Source organism: Asterias rubens, chromosome 6 (genome assembly GCF_902459465.1).
Source record: "Asterias rubens chromosome 6, eAstRub1.3, whole genome shotgun sequence".
In the NCBI taxonomy this organism is placed as follows: domain Eukaryota; kingdom Metazoa; phylum Echinodermata; class Asteroidea; order Forcipulatida; family Asteriidae; genus Asterias; species Asterias rubens.
In genome coordinates this window covers 20,106,522-20,119,112 of record NC_047067.1, presented here as the reverse complement: position 1 = coordinate 20,119,112, position 12,591 = coordinate 20,106,522, and the positions used below count along the sequence as shown (strand labels likewise).

Below are 12,591 nucleotides of genomic sequence, written 5' to 3'. Positions count from 1 at the left end.
TGACGCTCATGGCGCTTCATCATTATTACCCCTGGTCACTGGGCCTGTAAGGAACACATTGCCTTGAATCGGGGGAGTTGGTCTAAACCGTTTGTTATGATAAATATAACATCTATATTTAAATAGTGATGTGGTGTGGTTCGTATTTGGGGATAATGTTTAATTAATTTCATTGTTTATCCTGTTGCGCTTGGTATTTTTAATCAGAATTAATCAAAATCATCCAGAAAGTGCATCAATTAATTAATACAACTCATTAACTTTGCGCGGGAGACTCTACAATTCACCAACAGAGGGCGCGATTCCTATTTTAATACCTAGTCAGATACCCTAAACCAAATTCAACACTGAACGAATGGGTGAAGTTAGGCTTGATAAATCGTTTGCGTCTCATTCAGAAACGCACGCTGGATTAGAAACATGGACGGGGAGGATTGAGTTGTTTCTTCGAGAGAATTTTGCCCGCATTTTGGCTCCATTTTACCGTTTCCTGAAACAGGAATGGTAGTTATGAAATGCAAGACATGTCTACACAAAGTAGATGCAAAAAGTAAGTTTGGAATATATATATTTATTGTGGAAACCAGAGCTTGTAAAATTGTGTGTGATAGCCCCCTTGGCGGCATTGACTTGTGCGTTATTTATAAAAGGGGTAGGCGGGGTCGGGACGTGGTCAAGGCGGGGGGGGGGGAGGAGGAGGCTTATGCATGATCGCAACACTCAGACTTTGAATATTAAATACATTAACGCAGATTCAGCTCAATGACTGTGAGTCTGATGATGTAAATGACATGTGACTGATAATTTCATAGTTTTAAAACAAAACAAAAATGAATATTTTTTTTTTTTTTTTTTTAATATAAATAAAAAAAATTGTAAACTAAGTTTTCAATATTAAATAATATAGGAAGTAATTTACCTCAATGAGACATCCCTTTTTGTAAATATTAGTGAAAAGCTGGTGGCGCCATACGGAAAGTTATCCATTGCCTTTCTTGTCATCCTTTGTAATTAATGATTGCATTCTGGTGGATCCTGTTGGTGGATCATCCGCCATTGTTTGGTCATGTTAGTATAATTTATAGTAAAAAAAACATTTATAAATAAATTCAAAATCTTTTTTAGTTGTGGTAAAAAAAACCTAAAAGAAATACCCTTGGCACAACCACTTTTTTATTCGATATAAAAGAATAGTATCTAATTTACCTCAAATGAGATATCCCTTTGTAAAAATGAGTAAAAAAGTGATGGCACCATACGGAAAGTTATCCCCATTGACTGTCTGACTTGTCTTTTTTGGAAATGAATGTTACAGTTTTTCAAATCTTCATGAAGCATGGTTTGTGCTTTGCAACCTGCTGCGCTGTTGCCAGGCACTCATGATTACAAAGTCGATCACCGACACATTTTTTTTTTAAGTTAAAATTGGATAACTTCCCGTATGGCGCCACCACCTTTTCACTCATTTTTACAAAAACGGATATCTCATTGAGGTAAATTAGATACTATATTATTTCATATCGAATGAAAAAGTGGTGGCGCCATACGGAAACTTTTCCCTAAAATTACATTCCTTTCACAGATTTTCAACAAAATGTAACACTTGTGTCGAGTTGTGTTTATTAATATTATCAGTGAATTTTGTTCTGTGTATCAGTGGTGACTGATTTTTTTTATATTTTTTTTATTATTTATAAATATTAATTTATGTTTCCTTTCCTGCAAGCTAGGTTTTTAATCAAATCGAAACAAACTAATCAAAGAACACAATAAAACTATTTGTTTTACCCTATCAAAGGAAATGTTATCAATATTCTAACATTTTGAGGTGCAAAACAATGAAAACTAGGCTTAGAACTAGCTATAAAGGTAATTTAATCAAAACTCACCTTTTTGTAAAGACAACATCTATCATTAGCACAGACAGCATATTTTTGAATGAATGAAAAGTCACTTATTGCCTTCCTTCTCATTACAGCTGCATCACATGGTGTGGTCATTCATACCTGCGTCTCAACTCTGGCAGAACTGTTGAAGGTTGTCATGAGGTCGTCAGCCAGAAAGACCTAGGACCACTGGTGAGTGAAACACTGGAGTTTTATCTTAGGAAATATCCAAATTGTTTAGGGTTATATCTTGCTGTTCAGGCCAAGTACAAAAAGATACATGTTTAGCATCCTCGCCCGCTTCCTTTTCACAGGCTGCCTCCTTTTTTATTTTATTTTTTATGCACACTTTTATTTGTATTATTATTATTATTTTTTCCTAGAGGGTTATTTTAAACATTCTCAACTAAAGCAATCTGAATGTCTTGTCTGAATGTCTTTACCAAAATGTTTCATTTATGTATTGTGTTTCAGCAGTAGAAAAAACAATGGCAGCCATCTTGAAAAATAAAATAAAAAATAAAAGCCCCTCCTCCTTCCTTTTTTTGAGAAATCGGACACTAAACATGTTTCTTTTTTTACTCGGCCTAACCTCCAAAACATTTTGTTTCAGAGGTTTCATCATTTATATTTAACTCTGAATGAATGAAAACATGTACGATTAAAATCTGTAAAAAGGGTTCACGACCCACAGGGAAACCTCTGGCCATTTTTGAAATCGGTTTATGAAAAAAAAGATGCACAAAAGATGAAATTTATTAGGCGATTTATTTCATATGGTTTCTTTTGAAGAATATTACCCCCAAATTATTTAGGTGCACCGTTTTATTTTATTTCAGGAAAGAAACAAAAACAAATCATTGTAAAGGGTTTGCCACCTGTAGGGGAACCGCTGGTCAATTATGAAATTGTTTAAAAGTGAAATGCAAAACTTTGTTTTGAATAAAAGGTGGTTTATCATTTGGTAAATTTTGAAAAAAAAAGCAACCCCAAAGTTCTTTGTTTATTTTGTTTCAGAGGTTGTGACAATGGGTTCACCACCCGTAGGATAACCTCTGGCCAATTTTCTAACTGTGTTTAATTGAAAAATGTACCACTTCATTTTAAAAGGCGATTTTGTTATTTATCTTTTGGTAATTTTTTGAAAATTACCCTCCACCAAAATATTTGGTTAGAAATAGTTTTGTTTTATTTCAGAGGTTTTATATTAAACTCTTAAGCAGAGCAAAATTCAGTGATATGGGTTCGCCACCCGTAGGATAACCTATGGCCAATTTTCTAACTGTTTAATTGATAAATGGACCACTTCATTTTAAAAGGAGATTTTTAAATATTTTTGGCCAAATTTTTAACTGTTTATTAATTGAAAAATGCGCCACTTCATATTATTAGGTGATTTATCATTTGGTAAGCTTTGAAAAACAAGCCCCCAAATATTTGGTTTTATTTTTAACTCTGAAAACAGAAGAGCAAAAACTCAGTAACCAAGGGTTCGCCACCCGTAAGGAAACCCCTGGCCAATCTTTTAATAGTGTTTGATTGGAGATTGCGCCACTTCAAATTAATTTGAAAATTAACGTAAACCCCCAAAATATTTTGATGTACAAGTAGGTTCATTTTATTTCAGACGTTTTATATTTTACCTGTGAAAACAGGAGCAAAAATCAGTGAAAAAGGGTTTGCCACCCGTAAGGAAACCCCTGGCCGATTTTTTAATAACTATTTCGGGGGGGGGAAAAAACAAACATAATTTGATGTATCGAAATCTTTACCTCGGGTGGATTCATCGCTACTGTGACGGGGTTTTGCTTCTTTCTGTTTACTCCGCAAGTAGAACCAATTAACCGATTTTGCTGAAACTTTCACTGTTTTATATCATCTTTCTAAGTGAAATCGACCCCAGGATGGTTAGGGTCAAAGGTTCATTTTTTATGTAAAAGTAATTTTTGATTTTTATTCTTTTTGGATTTACAGGCATCAAGAGATTGAAAACTCCTGAAGAGAATCAACGTCTTCGGATCAGTCTACACTGAGAGGAACTCAAGACAAGAGCTCACTGGAACGAGGAGATGAAATCACCAACGACGACCACCTGATGCCAGAGAGATGTCTTACTGATGAGGAGGCAAATTTTTCGACTGTGTTTATTCATTGAAAAATGCGCCACTTCATATAAGGTGATTTATAAGTTTTGAAAAACAAGCCCCCAAATATTTAGTTTTATAATTTTAACTCTGAGAACAGAAGAGCAAAAATTCAGTGACAAAGAGTTCGCCACCCGTAAGGAAACCCCTGGCCGATTTTTAACCATGTTTGATGAAAATTGCGCCACTTCAAATTGAAAGTTTACATTTGGTAAATTTTGAAAAATAACATAAACCCCCCTCCAAATATTTTGATATACAAATAGGTTCGTTTTGTTTCAGACGTTTTATATTTTACCTGTGAAAACAGGAGCAAAAATCAGTGACAAAGGGTTCGCCACCCGTAAGGAAACCCCTGGCCGATTTTTTAATAACTATTTCGGGGGGAAAAAACAAACATAATTTGATGTATCGAAATCTTTACCTCGGGTGGATTCATCGCTACTGTGACGGGGTTTTGCTTCTTTCTGTTTACTCCGCAAGTAGAACCAATTAACCGATTTTGCTGAAACTTTCACTGTTTTATATCATCTTTCTAAGTGAAATCGACCCCAGGATGGTTAGGGTCAAAGGTTCATTTTTTATGTAAAAGTAATTTTTGATTTTTATTCTTTTTGGATTTACAGGCATCAAGAGATTGAAAACTCCTGAAGAGAATCAACGTCTTCGGATCAGTCTACACTGAGAGGAACTCAAGACAAGAGCTCACTGGAACGAGGAGATGAAATCACCAACGACGACCACCTGATGCCAGAGAGATGTCTTACTGATGAGGAGGCAAATTTTTCGACTGTGTTTATTCATTGAAAAATGCGCCACTTCATATAAGGTGATTTATAAGTTTTGAAAAACAAGCCCCCAAATATTTAGTTTTATAATTTTAACTCTGAGAACAGAAGAGCAAAAATTCAGTGACAAAGAGTTCGCCACCCGTAAGGAAACCCCTGGCCGATTTTTAACCATGTTTGATGAAAATTGCGCCACTTCAAATTGAAAGTTTACATTTGGTAAATTTTGAAAAATAACATAAACCCCCCTCCAAATATTTTGATATACAAATAGGTTCGTTTTGTTTCAGACGTTTTATATTTTACCTGTGAAAACAGGAGCAAAAATCAGTGACAAAGGGTTCGCCACCCGTAAGGAAACCCCTGGCCGATTTTTTAATAACTATTTCGGGGGAAAAAAAAGCGAACATAATTTATTGATGAATCAAAATCTTTACCTCATGGATTCATCGCTACTGTGACAGGGTTTTGCTTCTTTCTGTTTACTCCGCAAGTAGAACCAATTAACCTGTTTTGCTGAAACTTTCACTGTTTTATTTCATCTTTCTCAGTGAAATCGACCCCAGGATGGTTAGGGTCAAAGGTTAATTTTTTATGTAAAAGTAATTTTTATTTTTATTCTTTTGGATTAACAGGCATCAAGATATTGAATACTCCTGAAGAGAATCAACATCTTCGGATCAGTCTACACTGAGAGGAACTCAAGGCAAGAGCTCACTGGAACGAGGAGATGAAATCACCAACGACGACCACCTGATGCCAGAGAGATGTCTTACTGATGAGGAGGCAAATTTTTCGACTGTGTTTATTCATTGAAAAATGCGCCACTTCATATAAGGTGATTTATAAGTTTTGAAAAACAAGCCCCCAAATATTTAGTTTTATATTTTTAACTCTGAAAACAGAAGAGCAAGAATTCAGTGACAAAGGGTTCGCCACCCGTAAGGAAACCCCTGGCCGATTTTTAACCATGTTTGATGAAAATTGCGCCACTTCAAATTGAAAGTTAACATTTGGTAAATTTTGAAAAATAACATAAACCCCCTCCAAATATTTTGATATACAAATAGATTCGTTTTGTTTCAGACGTTTTATATTTTACCTGTGAAAACAGGAGCAAAAATCAGTGACAAAGGGTTCGCCACCCGTAAGGAAACCCCTGGCCGATTTTTTAATAACTATTTCGGGGGGGAAAAAACAAACATAATTTGATGTATCGAAATCTTTACCTCGGGTGGATTCATCGCTACTGTGACGGGGTTTTGCTTCTTTCTGTTTACTCCGCAAGTAGAACCAATTAACCGATTTTGCTGAAACTTTCACTGTTTTATATCATCTTTCTAAGTGAAATCGACCCCAGGATGGTTAGGGTCAAAGGTTCATTTTTTATGTAAAAGTAATTTTTGATTTTTATTCTTTTTGGATTTACAGGCATCAAGAGATTGAAAACTCCTGAAGAGAATCAACGTCTTCGGATCAGTCTACACTGAGAGGAACTCAAGACAAGAGCTCACTGGAACGAGGAGATGAAATCACCAACGACGACCACCTGATGCCAGAGAGATGTCTTACTGATGAGGAGGCAAATTTTTCGACTGTGTTTATTCATTGAAAAATGCGCCACTTCATATAAGGTGATTTATAAGTTTTGAAAAACAAGCCCCCAAATATTTAGTTTTATAATTTTAACTCTGAGAACAGAAGAGCAAAAATTCAGTGACAAAGGGTTCGCCACCCGTAAGGAAACCCCTGGCCGATTTTTAACCATGTTTGATGAAAATTGCGCCACTTCAAATTGAAAGTTTACATTTGGTAAATTTTGAAAAATAACATAAACCCCCCTCCAAATATTTTGATATACAAATAGATTCGTTTTGTTTCAGACGTTTTATATTTTACCTGTGAAAACAGGAGCAAAAATCAGTGACAAAGGGTTCGCCACCCGTAAGGAAACCCCTGGCCGATTTTTTAATAACTATTTCGGGGGAAAAAAAGCGAACATAATTTATTGATGAATCAAAATCTTTACCTCATGGATTCATCGCTACTGTGACAGGGTTTTGCTTCTTTCTGTTTACTCCGCAAGTAGAACCAATTAACCTGTTTTGCTGAAACTTTCACTGTTTTATTTCATCTTTCTCAGTGAAATCGACCCCAGGATGGTTAGGGTCAAAGGTTAATTTTTTATGTAAAAGTAATTTTTATTTTTATTCTTTTGGATTAACAGGCATCAAGATATTGAATACTCCTGAAGAGAATCAACATCTTCGGATCAGTCTACACTGAGAGGAACTCAAGGCAAGAGCTCACTGGAACGAGGAGATGAAATCACCAACGACGACCACCTGATGCCAGAGAGATGTCTTACTGATGAGGAGGCAAATTTTTCGACTGTGTTTATTCATTGAAAAATGCGCCACTTCATATAAGGTGATTTATAAGTTTTGAAAAACAAGCCCCCAAATATTTAGTTTTATATTTTTAACTCTGAAAACAGAAGAGCAAGAATTCAGTGACAAAGGGTTCGCCACCCGTAAGGAAACCCCTGGCCGATTTTTAACCATGTTTGATGAAAATTGCGCCACTTCAAATTGAAAGTTAACATTTGGTAAATTTTGAAAAATAACATAAACCCCCTCCAAATATTTTGATATACAAATAGATTCGTTTTGTTTCAGACGTTTTATATTTTACCTGTGAAAACAGGAGCAAAAATCAGTGACAAAGGGTTCGCCACCCGTAAGGAAACCCCTGGCCGATTTTTTAATAACTATTTCGGGGGGGGAAAAACAAACATAATTTGATGTATCAAAATCTTTACCTCGGGTGGATTCATCGCTACTGTGACGGGGTTTTGCTTCTTTCTGTTTACTCCGCAAGTAGAACCAATTAACCGATTTTGCTGAAACTTTCACTGTTTTATATCATCTTTCTAAGTGAAATCGACCCCAGGATGGTTAGGGTCAAAGGTTCATTTTTTATGTAAAAGTAATTTTTGATTTTTATTCTTTTTGGATTTACAGGCATCAAGAGATTGAAAACTCCTGAAGAGAATCAACGTCTTCGGATCAGTCTACACTGAGAGGAACTCAAGACAAGAGCTCACTGGAACGAGGAGATGAAATCACCAACGACGACCACCTGATGCCAGAGAGATGTCTTACTGATGAGGAGGCAAATTTTTCGACTGTGTTTATTCATTGAAAAATGCGCCACTTCATATAAGGTGATTTATAAGTTTTGAAAAACAAGCCCCCAAATATTTAGTTTTATAATTTTAACTCTGAGAACAGAAGAGCAAAAATTCAGTGACAAAGGGTTCGCCACCCGTAAGGAAACCCCTGGCCGATTTTTAACCATGTTTGATGAAAATTGCGCCACTTCAAATTGAAAGTTTACATTTGGTAAATTTTGAAAAATAACATAAACCCCCTCCAAATATTTTGATATACAAATAGGTTCGTTTTGTTTCAGACGTTTTTTATTTTACCTGTGAAATAGGAGCAAAAATCAGTGACAAAGGGTTCGCCACCCGTAAGGAAACCCCTGGCGATTTTTTAATAACTATTTCTGGGGGAAAGAAACGAACATAATTTGATGTATCGAAATCTTTACCTCGGATGGATTCATCGCTACTGTGACAGGGTTTTGCTTCTTTCTGTTTACTCCGCAAGTAGAACCAATTAACCTATTTTGCTGAAACTTTCACTGTTTTATTTCATCTTTCTAAGTGAAATCGACCCCAGGATGGTTAGGGTCAAAGGTTCATTTTTTATGTAAAAGTAATTTTTGATTTTTATTCTTTTTGGATTAACAGGCATCAAGAGATTGAAAACTCCTGAAGAGAATCAACATCTTCGGATCTGTCTACACTGAGAGGAACTCAAGGCAAGAGCTCACTGGAACGAGGAGATGAAATCACCAACGACGACCACCTGATGCCAGAGAGATGTCTTACTGATGAGGAGGCAAATTTTTCGACTGTGTTTATTCATTGAAAAATGCGCCACTTCATATAAGGTGATTTATAAGTTTTGAAAAACAAGCCCCCAAATATTTAGTTTTATAATTTTAACTCTGAAAACAGAAGAGCAAAAATTCAGTGACAAAGGGTTCGCCACCCGTAAGGAAATCCCTAGCCGATTTTTAACCATGTTTGATGAAAATTGCGCCACTTCAAATTGAAAGTTAACATTTGGTAAATTTTGAAAAATAACATAAACCCCCTCCAAATATTTTGCTATACAAATAGGTTCGTTTTGTTTCAGACGTTTTATATTTTATCTGTAAAAACAGGAGCAAAAATCAGTGACAAAGGGTTCGCCACCCATAAGGAAACCCCTGGCCGATTTTTTAATAACTATTTCGGGGGAAAAAAGCGAACATAATTTGATGTATCGAAATCTTTACCTCGGATGGATTCATCGCTACTGTGACAGGGTTTTGCTTCTTTCTGTTTACTCCGCAAGTAGAACCAATTAACCTATTTTGCTGAAACTTTCACTGTTTTATTTCATCTTTCTAAGTGAAATCGACCCCAAGATGGTTAGGGTCAAAGGTTCATTTTTATGTAAAAGTAATTTTTTATTTTTTTATTTTTTTATTTACAGGCATCAATAGATTGAATACTCCTGAAGAGAATCAACATCTTCGGATCAGTCTACACTGAGAGGAACTCAAGGCAAGAGCTCACTGGAATGAGGAGATGAAATCACCAAGGACGACCACCTGATGCCAGAGAGATGTCTTACTGATGAGGAGGCAAATTTTTCGACTGTGTTTATTCATTGAAAAATGCGCCACTTCATATAAGGTGATTTTATAAGTTTTGAAAAACAAGCCCCCCAAATATTTAGTTTTATATTTTTAACTCTGAAAATAGAAGAGCAAAAATTCAGTGACAAAGGGTTCGCCACCCGTAAGGAAACCCCTGGCCGATTTTTCAACCGTGTTTGATTGAAAATTGCGCCACTTCAAATTGAAAGTTTACATTTGGTAAATTTTGAAAAATAACATAAAACCCCTCCAAATATTTTGATATACAAATAGGTTCGTTTTATTTCAGAGGTTTTATATTTTACCTGTGAAAACAGTGGAGCAAAATTCAGTGATAAAGAGTTTGCGTCTGTAAGGAAATCCCTGGCCAATGTTGTTAACTGTTTCAGAAAAAAAGCGAACATAATTTGTTGATGTATCAAAATCTTTACCTCGGATGGATTCATCGCTACTGTGACAGGGTTTTGCTTCTTTCTGTTTACTCAGCAAGTAGAACCAATTAACCTATTTTGCTGAAACTTTCACTGTTTTATTTCATCTTTCTAAGTGAAATCGACCCCAGGATCATTTTTTATGTAAAAGTAATTTTTGATTTTTGGTTCATTTTTTATGTAAAAGTAATTTTTTATTTTGTTTTATTTTTTTATTTACAGGCATCAAGAGATTGAGTACTCCTGAAGAGAATCAACATCTTCGGATCGGTCTACACTGAGAGGAACTCGAGGCAAGAGCTCACTGGAACAAGGAGATGAAATCACCACCGACGGCGACGACCACCTGATGCCAGAGAGATGTCTTACTGATGAGGAGGCTGAGCATCCATCCCAGTATGGGTACTTAAATAAGATCTGGATCCTTTATCACTGACAGTGCCATTAGGATTGTCTCAAGAAACAAAATGAGGCTTGACAACAAAATTTAGTCTGGTTCCTTTTTTCAAACTTTGAGAGTTTAGAGCGGGTTTTGATCGGTACTTGGGAACCAGACAAAATGGCCGAACTGTGGTAAAGGTGTTTTTAAACTGTCAGTATTGCTTACATTAGTTTGCAATAACTCGTGCTTTATAGCTTGTTTGAAAAAATGAAATTGAATTGTTTACCGTCATCAATTGTTGTTATTGATTGATCCTCCCCTAACCCCTGGGGTGGGTTGATCGCTTGAAAGAACGAACAAGAAACTTGAGTGCACATCTTTTATTATAAAAGCCTTCTAGCTCTGGTTAGGATTATGGCATACTTAGTAACTTATGGGTCATGACCAGACTAAAACTCCCTTTTTCCTGAGAGTTGGTCATCCTCGATACTGTTACAACGAAACGCCTGATGCATTACGGAGGCAACATTGCCACTGGTCATTGCCTGGGTGCCCCTTGAAATGTTCTTGCAATTATTCCATAGAGGTGCCCTTTACCAAGAAAAACCACCTTGGTGCACTTGCCCTGTTTAAATGACTGAGCTGCCCTTTTCTTCTAGGGGTTTGCGTCATAGCAAACTAGGAACCTATCAACGTGTTCTCTAGCAGTGGCTTACTGTTGTACCACTACCATGGTGCATGACTTTCATCCCATTCTGCTAGGGATTGTGTCGCAGCAAACTGAGTAACGTTTTACATCAGTGGCTTACTGTTGTACCACTACCATCACACGTGACTTTCATCTCTTTCTGCTGGGGGTTTGGGTCACAGCAAACTTAGTCAAGTTTTAGTTTAGTGGATTACTGTTGTACCACTACCATCACACGTGACTTTCATCCCTTTCTGCTAGGGATTGGGTCACAGCAAACTTAGTAACGTTTTACATTAGTGGATTACTGTTGTACCACTACCATCACACGTGACTTTCATCCCTTTCTGCTAGGGATTGGGTCACAGCAAACTTAGTCAAGTTTTAGTTTAGTGGATTACTGTTGTACCACTACCATCACACGTGACTTTCATCCCTTTCTGCTAGGGATTGGGTCACAGCAAACTTAGTAACGTTTTACATTAGTGGATTACTGTTGTACCACTACCATCACACGTGACTTTCATCCCTTTCTGCTAGGGATTGGGTCACAGCAAACTTAGTCAAGTTTTAGTTTAGTGGATTACTGTTGTACCACTACCATCACACGTGACTTTCATCCCTTTCTGCTAGGGATTGGGTCACAGCAAACTTAGTGACGTTTTACATTAGTGGATTACTGTTGTACCACTACCATCACACGTGACTTTCATCCCTTTCTGCTAGGGATTGGGTCACAGCAAACTTAGTCAAGTTTTAGTTTAGTGGATTACTGTTGTACCACTACCATCACACGTGACTTTCATCCCTTTCTGCTAGGGATTGGGTCACAGCAAACTTAGTAACGTTTTACATTAGTGGATTACTGTTGTACCACTACCATCACACGTGACTTTCATCCCTTTCTGCTAGGGATTGGGTCACAGCAAACTTAGTAACGTTTTACATTAGTGGATTACTGTTGTACCACTACCATCACACGTGACTTTCATCCCTTTCTGCTTGGGATTGGGTCACAGCAAACTTAGTCAAGTTTTAGTTTAGTGGATTACTTTTGTACCACTACCATCACACAGGACTTTCAACCCTTTCTGCTAGGGATTGTGTCGCAGCAAACTAAATGTTGAGGTTCATATGTACATACATGACCTTTGCCCCTTCCTACCTGGGGGAAATGACTGGTACTTTATATTAATCCACCTGCCGTGTGACCTCTGACCCTTCCTCTGTGGGGTAAGGTTACTGTAAACGGCTGCATATCAGAAATGGCCACTTGCCATTTTACCTCTGCCCCCCCCCCCCCTTCCCACCTGGGGTATTTGTTGCAATAACACAATGATAAATCTTGAATCATGTGTTGTGAATTGTTTCTATAGACTAACAGGCCTGTATGCTTCTTTTTTTGAAAAGGCAAGGGCACCGGAGCATTTTCTCCTTGGTAAAAGGCACCCTATGAGGAAATTGTAAATCTGTACTGGATCATTTCAAGGGCACCA

General features: G+C 36.9%; 1 long non-coding RNA gene across 1 annotated transcript; it reads left to right on the top strand.

Annotated features, from left to right (window-relative positions):
* Positions 1 to 413: 413 nt before the first annotated feature.
* On the top strand, positions 414 to 3,882 carry LOC117291197. The gene is made up of 3 exons (XR_004519138.1): positions 414 to 550; positions 1,979 to 2,078; positions 3,861 to 3,882. It is a non-coding gene; the product is annotated as an uncharacterized LOC117291197 (long non-coding RNA).
* The last annotated feature ends 8,709 nt before the right edge of the window (positions 3,883 to 12,591 follow it).